This window comes from Amaranthus tricolor, chromosome 11 (assembly GCF_026212465.1).
Source record: "Amaranthus tricolor cultivar Red isolate AtriRed21 chromosome 11, ASM2621246v1, whole genome shotgun sequence".
NCBI classification, from domain to species: Eukaryota; Viridiplantae; Streptophyta; class Magnoliopsida; order Caryophyllales; family Amaranthaceae; genus Amaranthus; species Amaranthus tricolor.
In genome coordinates, this window is record NC_080057.1 from 3,027,498 (window position 1) to 3,040,401 (window position 12,904).

Sequence of the window (12,904 nt, forward strand, 5' to 3'; positions counted from 1 at the left end):
ATCTTTTCTAAATCAACCCCTATAATAAGTTCGTTCGCTAATTATTATTTGAACGTGTAAAAATTTTCTTTTAACAACTAAATAGGTTCCAAAACATTATAATATAATCAAAAGAATATGATATTGTGTGTACGTACATTGAACTATAAATGTGACACTAAAGACTAATAACAATATTCATTCAGACATTTACAAATAACTTTCAACCTTAATTCAAATTTACTTGGGCAAAAAAAGAAATCTATTGCGTCAGAACGCATCATAACCCTTGTCATCAATTTTCATAAATTATAGAGCACACTCCATATTTTTGAAGCCAAAAAGTTTCCAAAATAAACCTTTTTTTGACAAGTTTTATAAAACATACTGGATTTTATCAAAATTATCATTAAATTCAACATATAAAAGTATGTAAATATTTTACTCTAATTTCACTGTTCTCATAAACAACTTTTTCATAAAGAAACATCAAATCCTTTTATAATAAGAATACTTACTAAAGATTTTCACTAAAACAACTATCATAAACAACAATCAACAAAAATTTATTTAATCAAATTTGAAAATTATAACCATACTAGTTTAGAAGTCCGTGCAATGCAAGAAGTTTAGTATAGAGACACATATAAATTAAATTTTTAAACATTGTTAAAAGAAAAAATATTCTTTTATTTGAGAAAAGTATGTACATAATTACGTTAGATAACAATATAACTTACTAATTAATCTCTTTAAGATTCTTATATAGATATAAAGAATTAATGTAAAAAAATATATTTTAAATACTTTCACATTTGGCAAAACTCTAAGAAATCGTCATGTTTTATTTTTCAGTTCTTTTATTAGTATTTATTTATTTATTATTTATGATTCTTATTTAGATATAAAGAATTAATGTAAAAATATATTTTAAATACTTGCTTAATTTAACTTTGAATTTATTTAGGAAAATAAATTATTGTCATGAACACAATCAATTATAATCCTATTAATTTAATACTTTTACATTTAGCAAAACTCTAAAATCACCATATATTATTTTCCAGTTCTTTTATTAGTATTTATGATAAATGAATTATAATTATAGAATCTCATATTCGAATGTACACATAAAATTCACTTCTTGATCACAATTGTCTAAAGAAAAAATGAAAATTTGAAAAAAGTAAGATAAATAAACAACTTAATTCCAAAAATAAGGTTCGTGAAAACTTATTTCCCAAAATAAGCGTCTGTACATCCAAGCCTAGCCTCGGGATAAGTCGCTGTTAGTAACAGCGAAAGAGGAAAAAAAAAAAGAAAAATAAAAACCCCAAAGTCGCTGTTAGTAACAGCGAATGAGGAAAAAAAAATTAAAACCCCAAAATCGCTGTTAGTAACAGCGACTTTAAGGTTAACTGATAACTTCTTAATCTCGTAGGTTGGAATGAGGAAGTAACTGAGAACTGAAAACTTAAAAAACATTAAGTCGCTGTTACTAAAAGCGACTTAAAAAAAAAAATTTTTTTTTTTTTTAAGTCGCTGTTACTAATAGCGACTTTGGGGTTTTATTTTTCTTTTTTTTTTTTTCCTCTTTCGCTGTTACTAACAGCGACTTATCCAAACCAGTGGTTTGAATGTACGGACGCTTATTTTGAGAAATAAGTTTTCACGGATCTTATTTTGGGACATAAGTTGTTAAAATGTCTTATTTTTTTCAAATGAATCACAACTTTACTCACAAATTTCTCATTAATCACAAATACAATTATTTTCTAAATATGATAACTATTAGATATTTAGAGTATATTAAATATAAAAATACACCAAGTACTATGAAAAAGTGGAACAAAATAAAGTGGAAAAACTTAGATCCCAAAGTAAAGAAAACGAAAGCAAAGAAACTACGAAACAGGGATAAGAGACGAGTTGCTATAATAAGCGATGAGTCGTCTCCTATCTCTATAAAACCAATTTTTGTCACAAGATAAAGCCGAATCGCCGCCTGGAGAAAAGCCAACTCGACTTTTTGGTGACAATTCGTTGCTAAAAAATGATAAGTCAGTAGTTTTCTTCTGGAAAGTGCAATTCGTTTTTTCTGTTGGTTTGTTGGTTATTTCACTGGTATGCTTTCATGAAATCTGATCATTTGATCAGTTATAATACAGAATGGTTGTTATTGAGGTAAACATACACCATTATAAATGGCAGTTGCCTTGTGGAATGGTGGTTTTGCATTATCCTTTATCCTTCATCCCCATTTTCTCTCTACATACAATTTAGTGATAGAAACTTGCAATCTTCATCCCTATTTTTTTTCTGAGTTTATTCTTCCGTAATCTCTTGCTCTTCACATTGCCTTGATATATAATGCTTATGTAGGGTGTAAACTGTAGTAATGCGTCTTCTAAGTTTAACGCCTTAGTATCAAGTTTCTTAAGACTTATCAGTCTAAAAGATCTTTGATAGTGTGAATTTCTACAAGTGCAAGTTTAGTTTTCTAAAACGTATGTTTCATAAATTTTTTTGTTCATAATTTGGTGCTTGTATTATCTCTTCAAATTTATTACATACATAACAATTTAAAAGTTAAACATAACAAAATCTAGAAAAGTCATCAATGAAAATGAAGTTGAGTTGAAACATGATTTATATGTGAAAAGACCAAGGATGAATAAAGGTGATAAATACTACGATCTGGATTATTTTCAATCTAATGGTATCATTCATGAAATCACCACAGGATGTGCACCACAATCAAATGATGTTGCGGAAAGGACGAATAGAACTCTCAAGAAATGATAAACTCCATGTTATCCTACTCGAGATTGAGTAAAAAATTTTGGAGGAAGCGATATTGAATGTAAGTCACATCTTAAATAGAGTTCCCACAAAATCTAGTAACACATATCCTTATGAGTTATGGTACAAATGGGAATCAAATCTAAGTTACCTTAGAGTTTGGGTTGTAGAGAAATAGTTACATTGCACGGTAACAAACAAAAGAAAATAGGTGAAAGAGGCCTAGATTGCATATTTGTAGGTTATGCGGAATTTGGCAAAACTTATAGGTTTTATGCTATAGAAAAAATGACTTTATTCTGGTTCACACCATCATAGAGTCAAGAGATGCTATCTTTGATAAATTTTATTTCATCAATTATCTAAAGATTTGAATCAAAGTACCGTAACCAAAGATATTGACATTCCAAATCAATTAAATCCTCTCAAAATCAAGTGTTTATAGAGGATGAGGTGGAAAATACTATTATTTTACATAGGAGTAAGACACAAAGAAAAGAAAAGTCTTTTGGAACAAATTTTAACGTTTAACAAGAGATAATATTTGCTCTAGTGTTCTATATTTATATAGAGTAGAACGGGATTTGTTAACTTATAGTGAAGCAATGACTTTACAAGATTTGGATTTTTTTAGAAGAAGACATAAATGATGAGATAGATACTATCATGGAAAATAACACATGGGTTTTAAAGGATCTACCTCCGAGATGCAAGCCTATAGGTTGCAAGTAAAATTTCAGAAAGAAAATGTATGTTGATGGTACAATTGACAGTTTCAAAGCACGGTTGGTGGCTCAAGGCTTTCGAAAATAACACGGGATCAATCATTTTGACACTTGTGCACCGATAGCAAGGATAACCACAATTAGTTTATTGATGGCAATAGCCTTATCATTTTATCTAGTAATCCATCAAATGAAGGTGAAAACAACATTCTTGTATGAAAATCTATAAGAGAAATTTATATGAAACAACCCGAAGGGCTTGTCACGAAAAGACAAAAATCAAAGGTGTGCAAGTTAGTCAAGTCCTTATATGGTCTAAAGAAAGCACCCAAAAAGTGGCATCAAAAATTAAAAAGTCTTGTCATATGGATTGAAGTTAAATCAATTGGATAAGTGTGTGTGTAGCAAATTTGATAACAAAGAAAACGATTATCATTTGTCTATATGTTGATGACACACCTATCTTCGACACAAGTTTGTTGCAAGTAGGGAAGGTAAAGGCTTACTTATCTTCAGTCTTCAAAATGAAGAATATGGTGGAGGCAAATGTCATTTTAGCATCAAAATTTTGAAATCAAACAATCAAATAATTTTAATTGAATCTCACTATGTTGAGAAGTACTTAAGCGTTTTGATATGCTTGAGTGCAGTCCAGTGTCAATTCTCATGGATGGAAGCTTGAAATTGTTACCTCATGAAGGTAGTCTTATTTGTCAACTTTGTAAGAAAACATTTAGATTGATCTATTATAAATATGTTTTGCAAGGATTGATAAAATGTTCTACATGAACATATCAAGTGCATAATGCTGAGAGGATATAAATACAAAAGTCAAGGTAGAACTTCATCATTGCTTAACTATTACACGATTAGTAATACAAATCTTCATAAACCAATAAGCTTAAGTAAAAGTTTTAAAACAATGAAAAAGTTAAAGGTTTGAAGCAATAAAAGATTAATATAACATAAACTTTGTAAAAACAAATCAAATCATTAGTCATTATATCCAAAACTCTCATTATCACTTGCCATATATCAGTTCATGTGGGTAGTTGGGCCAATGTTGCCATCATCATCACTACCATCACCCAAATCACATCCATAAAATTTATTTGAATCATCAAAATGTTAATAGTATGTCATCATCACTTAACTATTTCACCTCAACATTATAATCTATGTAAAATAGTATTTAAGTTCGCTTTTAAAAAGATAAAAAGGTGAGGGAAAATATACTTTTAATATCGTTGAGTTTTTCATCGGCGCTTTCACTTCTAGTTTTTGTTATTGATCGACTAAATCTTTGTGCAAGTTTATTAAAATCGATCATTTACTCATTAGACATCTAAAAGACACTGCAATTCTGCTCACAACCAGATGAACTAAAGTCAAGCTTAGCATTTTTTTAGACATCTTTAGAATTCGGGCTATTTATCACCATACCAATCCCATCAGTCCACTATAACCAGGACATTATCAATTATATAAGCATATATATATATATATATGTGTGTGTGTAAAATCTAAATTATATAATGTAGTGTTTGGGAACAAGTATTTTATTTCAAATTATGGATTTCAATTATGAAATCATAGATGAAGAATTTGAGAATGACAAAGTTTAGGTAATCATTCTCAAATTCTCAACTTTAACTACTTTAAAAATAATGGTGAAATTTGATCCAAATCCAAATTTGAAAATTTTTGATTTGCCAAACAATAAATTTGAGCCAATTTCAAATTTTCAAATGAAATCATGGTTCCCAAACATGGCGTAAATATTTTACAATCAAAACTAACGTTTTATGATCCTACCACTTAAATTTTTTAGCTAAGTAGGATCGTACGACTCTACAACATTAAGATCTTACCTAAAATTCGAATCCGTCGCCTAATTTTTAATCGTAGGATCGTGAAATCGTTGATAAGAATCATGATTCTGGTAGGATCATGAAATCGTTGATCACAATCGGAATTCTGATAACTATGATTTCAAGCCAAAGACACAGGCACCGCAACACATCCCAAGCTCTGAGATCGCAAACAAGCCCCTCCTCATATGCTAGGGTGGCACAAACCTCAAAATTAGACACTTGTCTAGTCAATACAAAACACAATAGGTGGTAGTCCGATACAACTTAAAAAGTATAACAACCCATACAACATTGCTAATACTTATCAATGGCAAAAACTGTTCCACGGACAATTCAAGGCATTACAATCAATGAAGTAGCACAACGGCCTGATCAAAACTACACCAATTTGATCATCATCCATAGCTCTGGATACGATCTAAATATGCTCCACTTTACCATGTATTAGAAAGTTGTAGAAGGCCAAACCAATAAGTACACAGCAGATTTGGCAGTAGGTTAAGGGAAACTCAACCAGTAATGCTGCAGCTCATCTCCCAAACAGACTACACCAGCAGGGCATCGACATAATCATCATGCTACACCAACCAGACCAACAGACACAAGTAGCAAGACAACTTCAATGTAGGAGCAATTGATGACACCCACAATTGACAGAATTAGGGTCTTGCATACAGAATACTTATGCCTTGAACAGACATGGAGTTTATTTAGCATATAAACCAGTTTTCATGGGGGACGGAACATGACTAATAATTGTAAGTATTTTATGCGGTCAACATGTTTTGGTAAAACATAATTCATAAACTTTTCATGTGGGAGTAAATATACTTGCTTTGAAATAATCAAACATATTATGTATAAATACTTGTACTATATTGGGGCATCACTACAAAAAATGAAAAAGCATGTTTTACAACTTACTTGAAATCCATCACAATTATGAATAATTATGTAAAGATTTTTCCATTGTCGACAAGTCATATAATATTATATCTGAGTCATTTAAGGTGATTAAATACATTTATCGTATTTTAAAGAATAATTTGCGAATGACAGCCTTAAAGTTTAGCACTTTTGTGAATTACAGCCTCAATGTTTATCTTTTGCGAAATGAAGCTGCCAAAGTATGAAAGTTTGCAGGTTCGGGCCAAAACATAGAATTCCATCCATTTTGGTGGTCAAAATTTCAGGTTAAGTTGTCAAAAATACAAGTTTTTGGCCTGAACTTGTAAATTTTGATACTTTGGTGGCTGTAATTCGCAAAAAATAAACATTGAGGTTATAATTCACAAAAGTGCTAAACTGTAAGGCTAATTTACAAATTATTCTATTTTAAATAATTAATACAGTTAGTCTCTTGTGCGGCGGTCGCTTATATGCGACATCAAAGTCCAGACCATTAATAACAAAAACTTTGATATAAAAACTAATATTATCTTCCTTCATTACATCAAACCGAACCAAATAACTCTATCAAGATTGAATTTCTCAAAGATCACTTTCTTCTCCAATGGCATCAAATTAAATAAAGGTAAAGAGAGCAATATATCGTCGTCGAGGTTGGTCATAAGAAAATGATGAAGTTTCTATCCCAACTCTAAAATATTGTTAAATTGTGTAATAGTGTGAGATTAGTAGTTCTGAAATGGTGTTTGTACGGTGGTGATTGTGAAAAAGAAAAAAGATGAAGAATGCGAGGTAGTGCTTGAAGATTGCGATAGTGGTGCTCCATACCTATGGAACCTTCTTCATCCAACCAATTCTATTATGTCAAAAACTATAGGAATACATGATTATAAATAATATTTGTTTTATTTTATTTTTTAAAATATTGATAATTGAATACTTTTATTCTTTTGCTAATTTTTGAAATGAGCATTTTAATATTTAGAATATGAATTTTAATCCTTCAAATTGGCATTTTAACCCTTGGTATTGACAATTTGAGCCTTGGAGTCGACAATAGTTAATGGAGTAGGAGATTAATAATTTACAGTACTTGTGTCATAGAATAGATGTTAAATTACAAGTTACCATAGTTTATAGAGTAGGAGATTAATAATTTATAGTAATTGAGTCATGGAGTAGTCAATTTAATCCTTGGAATCGAGAATTTAAGCTTTGGAGTTATCATTTTAAAGTTTGGAGTATGATATTAAATTTAAGTATTGAGGTAGGCAATCTAAGCATTGAAATTGGCCTTTTAATGCATGATTTGGCAATTTAATGCTTGGTGTTGGCATTTTAAGCTTTTAAGTAGATTATTTAACATAAGTATTGGAGTAGACATTTTAAGCTTTGAAATTAACATTTTAAGGCTTGAAAATAGTAATTTATGGCTTGAAGTTAATATTATAAGTTTTGGAGAGGATATCAAAGATAAGTATTGGAGTAGGCATTTTAAGCTTTAAAATTGACATTTTAAGGTTTAGAATTGACTATTTAAGACTTAAAGTTGACATTTTAAACTTGAGGAGTAGAATGTTAAACTTAAGCTTTGAAGAAAAAAGGTTACGGTTGGGAATGAGCATTTTAATCCTTAAAAGGATATTTTAGTTGTTCGTACATTAAGTAATCATTTTATTAAATACTAGATAATGCATGTGCGATGCACGGTTTTATTAAATTTTTCGACATAAATTACATTAATTTATATAAAGTATTACAACTATTAATAAAATATTTCAAAATCAAATTTAACTCAAAAATATGTAAAGTTATTTTATAAGTTTTTCTCATGAAAAATATAATTGACTTACATAAAAATAGTCACAACCTGAATCATATTAGAATTAAGCATTACATTTAAGTAAACAATTGTATACATAACAAAAAAAATCATAATAAAGTATATATTATATTTTAACCATCTCAAAATATCCAATACCCTAAATAATACTCATTTAATAAATAAAATAAAAAAGATTTTATAAATAATTGAAAAAAAGAAATAATATATATGATTATCTAATACATTAAATGATATGAGTAATAATGTCAAAAAAAAGAATAGTCATAAAAACAATGACATCATCATTGCCTGTTGAAGGGAAAATTTTTATTGAGGTTGTGACACATAAGCAATTTTAAATAGTGATGATGTCAGCAGTGTTTTGTTTTAGTAATAGTTATAGAGTTGGAGTGCAAGCTCAACAATAATCATCTCCATGAATTAAATTAAACGAAAGATCTTTGACCACCACTCTTAACCATTATCATCATTATCATGTCATCACTTTATTCTTAAACCAAAATATTAAATACAATATTTGAAACTTTTAGCTAAGTTAATGTGCTTGAAAAAATTGAATAAGAATTTTGAATACAAACACATTCCTATTTATAATACATACAAATAAACACACACCATTTCATTAATTCAAACAAGCACAATTCCATTAAAACTCATTCAATGAAAACAAAATCATTCTTTTAATTGGATACAATTAGCTAACTTATTGAGTTACAATGCTTGAAAATATTGAGTATAAAATTTTAAACACAATCAACGCTAAACTTGAGATCAAGACAACAATTTCCTAGACCATTTACACCAACAAACTACAATACATGAGATTAAAATTTCATTGGAGATGACGACCACATTTGTCGTGGAGACTAGGATGATGGTGGTGCTAAAGTTGGTGCAGTGAGTGGATTAAGGAGAAAAGGACATCAAGGTGGTTGGAATCTAGCTTATAGTGGTGCCTAGAGATTGAAAGTGTTGAATTGGGAAACCAATAATTTGGGAGGATAAAGCTTAAAATAATATCAGAGAGGAAAGAAGTGTTTTTTAGGACGAGTTTGTATTGAAAAGTTTAAAAAAGAAAAAGTATAATTTAATACATATATTGGACTAATCAATCCTGATGGGTTGGTCGCATGCCTATGATTGTCGCATTCAATACTTAGTGTAATTAATAGAGTCATTTTTACCAATAAAGCGACACAATTCATTAAAGTCCATAATGTCCAAGATAATTAATCTAAGGATTCTAATATTTACCAAATATCCATAAAAGTGTCCCATTAAAATTTCAAGTCAAAATGATGTCGTTTACTATTTATTTCATATTTTTCTATTATATCATTCACCGACAAATGATAAGCCGATTAAACAAAAATTCATTAAAAATACTTAAAACAATACCTATTGGCCGAAATTTTCTGGATAATTAAGAATCACTTTTTCTTAATTATTTTAATTAAAAAATATTTTTAATACCCTTTTATAATTTATAAATAATTTAAGCATTTAAATAACGGTAAATCTTCAATAATCAAATGAACGCAAGGAAAAATACATACAAATTTTCCCCAACCTTTTATTACTTAAATATGCTTAGGAATATTTAAAAACTATTTCTCAAAGCCACATAATTTCATTCATCAAAATTTCCACAAATAATATATTTTTAAAATTTATTTTTAAGCACTTCTACACAAAAATAATTCATAAAAATCATAAGTATGATGCCCAAAATAATAGCACATATAATAGCTCATCATAAAACATATATATTTACCAACACAAATATATATATATAACAATTTTCATATCCTTAAGAACAAAACTTGGGATTTTTAAAAATAATTATTTTGCAAAATAGTTCCCAATTTGTTCTTATTTATGCTAAGAAATCGAGTCAACTTGTTTGTAAAGGGAAGAGACTGTTTAGAAAAAGGGTTCTGCTGTTGAAAACGTCCGAATACTTGAAACGGGTCCGGCTGCTGACCTGCAAAACGAACAGAGTTACTCGTCCGGGGGCGGTCTCCCAAAAAGCCCCTCCGACGCTCAAGTCAGTGGTCAGAATATGAGGCAAAAAGCAAGAAATTAATGCAGTTGAGACAGGTTAGAGAGAAAAAAACATACCATAAATGGTAATAAATGGGGGTATTTATAGAGCAATAAATGACTTTGGTTGACCCTTCAAGGGCATTTTGGTAATTGCGCCCCTTAAAGTGGGCTTTCTGGAGGTCTTGACTGATCCTCGAGACTTTTGGGCCCTTTGACTTGGCCCATTGAATTGGGGCTAGTTGACCCAATAACAGTTCTTAATACTTAATGATCACTCCATGTAACTATGCCCCAATCCTTAGCTCCGAAAGTACTCCTATACCTTGAGTCCAACTTCTCAAGACCTAAGATTCAACTCCATTGCTACAAAGATTTTCAAAAAAACCGAAAATAACATTATTTTACGATCATTGACATATGGAACAAAATCCAATTTTCTTATCAAGATACAAGCCGTTGCATGTCAATCATAATATATGTTTCTATGATCATGTATATAATTTTATATGGCAAAAGAAAAGTTGATACCTTTTGTTTGTTACTCATGAATGTAATTTTAGTTTCTTTATCTGTCATGGCGTTAATGTTATCAATAAAAAGTGCTAAGAACCTAGTCCATGTATCTCCTCTCTCTGTTTCAATTACAGCACACGCAATGGGATTCCCATCCTTAGCTACTGCAGTCAGCAATATTCTAAGATATGACCTTCTTAAATGTGCCCTATCATCTCCAATAATATGTCTACACCCAACCACAAAGCCCTCCTTACAAGCTTTTAAACAAATATACACCCTTTGAAAAGGAGAGGGGACTCTATCGCAATACATTTCATTATTACGGTACTACCTTAATTATACTTTCTGATAGCTTCACAAGAATCCAAACCCTACTATACTCCTCATTTGCATCCCCATAAATCATCCTCATGGAAATTTATTTTGCATTATGGCACTTGCGATATTCACTTTACATCCACACTCCCTATTCACTCTTTTTATGAAAGCATTTAAATTTCAACCTAGGTTTTCTCTCTAATGCTCTAAAAACTTTTCCGCTAATTACAAGGTAATGACTTTGTTGTTTTCATGTTGATGTCCACAAGTATACTCAGATCTACAAGTTTTAATCTAAAAAGTCTCCTCTTCCTTTAATTTCATAGCATAAATCTTGAATGTGTATTTATTCTTTTTGATATAAGAGTATTTTTTAAATTTTCCTTTCATTTTTCTACAACCACACTTAGTAAAGAAATAAACACTCATCCTTTTTCTACCATTGTAAAAATGATACGATGATAGTAATTGTATCCATATCAATGGCATGGTGCCTTAAAGCCTTTTTAAAATTACTATTATTAAAAGGACCTTTTAAGCCTAGAGAAAGATTTACTTATTCAACATTTGGGTTGAATAAATGGATAATGCTTTTCACTCTCCTGATCAAATCCTATAGGAAAATGCATGATTATAGGAAATTAGAATCATTGTAAATATTTTTTGATTTTATTCCTGATTTTATTTGTTTTCTTAATATTACCTTAATTAGCTTCCTAATCATTGTATTTATAAGGGCATTGTATTTCAGTCAAACTTAATACAAAACTAGTATTCACTCAAATCTCTTATTTCCACTGTTTTAATTCCTTTTCCTGGTATCAGAGCCATACGGTTCCTCTCAAGATTAGGAAAAACCCTTTTTTCAGCAATCATCATCTACCTTGAACATACCTTCTGCCATGTATGCAACAAACCAATATCCAAACACAAACCTAAAAATAACAAACCAAATACCAAACACAAACCAATAAATTATCACCAATGAACAAATGGAACATATGTTTCGGTTGTTCCAACAGATGAACCAATCTACCAAAAACTCAGATCTACCGGCGACATAATTAAAGGTCGCAAAAAAACTTACTTGCCGAAATTACACCAAATGGTTTAAATTAATTTATATTGCCATAGAAGTTGAGGGACGACTCAATCACATTATTGCCGCCCCCTACCCTCCCCACCCCCTTCAAGCTACTTATCCCACATATTTACAATGGAGACAGTGAGATTTGGTGGTCCGTTCATGGCTAATTGCTAATATCGACATCGACCATGTCAATTAATTTCTCAATTATACATTGACATGGGAATTATGGAAGGGGACTCTGTTAGGAAGTGGGAGAGATGAATTGCAAATTTTCGATCTCAGTACTAAAGCCGCATCAATAATGCAAAACAAAGACTCAAATGAAATTTTCTTTGGAAAATTTAAAAACATATGGGCTGAGATTGAACGTCAAAACCTAACCCTATGAAACATGATCAAGACAAGACAATTTTTAACACATACATTCAACAACAAAGGCTATTTCAGTTCCTTGCAAGAGTAAATGATAACCTCCAAAAAGAATGTTGAGATCTTTTACATCAAGATCCACTTCCAACCCTTAACGCCTATGCCATCATTTGACGAGAGATAGCCCGCCATGGCATAATGGCCGGCGTCTCATAACTAAAATCTTGTTCCTCAGAGATTGGTGGTGGATTAGTGGCTCGTAACCGATTAGAAAATTCATCATTCCGGCGTGAGGATCGATCTCACCTCAAATATAGTTATTGTGAAGGATCACGCCACTCAAGGAAAGGTTGATTCAAGCTATTTGGATACCCGGAGTGGTGGGATGAGCACAAGCAACGGAAAGGCTAATCACGTTACCGTACTTCCC